This window comes from Ursus americanus, chromosome 35 (genome assembly GCF_024610735.1).
Source record: "Ursus americanus isolate L20-20 chromosome 35, mUrsAme1.1.p, whole genome shotgun sequence".
Classification (NCBI taxonomy): Eukaryota; Metazoa; Chordata; class Mammalia; order Carnivora; family Ursidae; genus Ursus; species Ursus americanus.
Genome location: NC_142161.1, coordinates 3,563,497 through 3,565,138, shown reverse-complemented (window position 1 = coordinate 3,565,138; position 1,642 = coordinate 3,563,497). Strand labels below are relative to the sequence as shown.

The following is a 1,642-nucleotide window of genomic DNA, read 5'->3' as shown; positions in this document are numbered from 1 at the left end:
TTGTACTAAGTGTGCATTCCAGAGCGACAGCCCCCTTCTCCTGCACTAACATCGCCGGTTGGGCTTGAGTTACCTTCTGGGCAATACTGGATCCTGAAGGAAAAAACATAGAATCAGAGACTTCGGGAATATGTGATGTGGCACAAAGACTTCCATTTTACACACTGTCATCCCTCCTTCCCAAGGTATCCACAAGATCCTGACTCTCTCTCATGATTTTAGGTCATAGAGGAGACACACTCCCACAGGGACCGTCTTACCTAGCCACACGGAAGCAACGAGCACCCTCAGAAGCCTGGAGAGCAACATGTTTGAGTTCTCCCACTAGATGGAAAATGTCTTCTTCTTCTTCAATTTCAGGGCTTGGTACAGTGAGGGGAGCCTGACAAGGTGAGGGAAGGATTGCTGGGTATGTGCTGCTGTGGCCCCGGAACAGGAAGCAGGGGTTTCCTGGTGGAGCAAGTGTGTGAGTCCTGTCATAGTTCTCTATCTTCCAGCTGCGAGTCTCACTACCCCACATCCTTTTGCACTAAGCGACTTTTTTAAATTTAAATTTAATTAGCCAAAATGTAGTACGTCACTAGTTTCAGACATAGTGTTCAACAATTGGTCAATTGTGTAAAAGCCCCCAGGGGGCATTAAGCAACCCCAATTGAAAACATTACATCTGAAAATAAACATGAGTAAAATCCATATCGAAATGAGGATTGCAGGTCGATGGGTTAGCTAACTGTGATATGTTCATTCATTGCACTTGTGATAAAAGTGGGTGGATGGCACTTACTGAAAATATGACAGGTGGGGCTCACCTTGGGAGCACATATACTAAAATTGGAACCATACAGAGAAAATTGGCATGGCTTGTGTGCAAGAATGACATGCAAAGTCACGAAGCATTCCATAATTTTAAAAAACTGCTTGTAATTAATTATGTACACAACATAAAATGTAAGAATTATGAAGGGGCGCCTGGGTGGCACAGTCATTAAGCATCTGCCTTCGGCTCAGGGAGTGATCCCGGCGTTATGGGATCGAGCCCCACATCAGGCTCCTCTGCTATGAGCCTGCTTCTTCCTCTCCCACTCCCCCTGCTTGTGTTCCCTCTCTCGCTGGCTGTCTCTCTCTCTGTCAAATAAACAAATAAAATCTTTAAAAAAGAAAAGAATTATGAAAAAAAGTTGTAAGACTCATGTATGTGATTTCACCTAAGGTAGAAATGAATCACGTTGTGATAAGAAGACAGTGTTTAGATTCATCACTGTCGCTCTTTAAATGTACCATATTTTACGACAGTGTTCCTCCTCATGACCCATGTCTGTTCAGATGCCCACCTTAGGGCCAAAAGCAGAAAAATCGAATCCCTCTTTGCTGAAGAGTTCGGGCTGCAGCCCTCAGACAATAGATCCTGTCACCGAGGTCTCTGTCTCCTCCCTGTGTCATTTCCACAGCGCAGCTCTGTTCAGAAAGGCCAGAATAGACACCAGAGTTTGGTCATTAGGTTATCAATCCTTTGAATTTATATTTTTCCCATTACATCAGTTGAACCATAGTAAGCTTCCATGGTTCGTATGCTCAGTTCTGAGCACTCGAGGGGACCACTCGGTCTACTTACATCCTTCCTTCCTCCCCAATGATGTGGTTT

The 1,642-nt window shown here is 44.6% G+C and overlaps 1 non-coding gene across 1 annotated transcript; it reads left to right on the top strand.

Annotated features, from left to right (window-relative positions):
- Window positions 1-801: 801 nt before the first annotated feature.
- On the top strand, window positions 802-908 carry LOC123792266 (U6 spliceosomal RNA). The gene has a single exon (XR_006779669.1). It is a non-coding gene; the product is annotated as a U6 spliceosomal RNA (small nuclear RNA).
- Window positions 909-1,642: the final 734 nt, after the last annotated feature.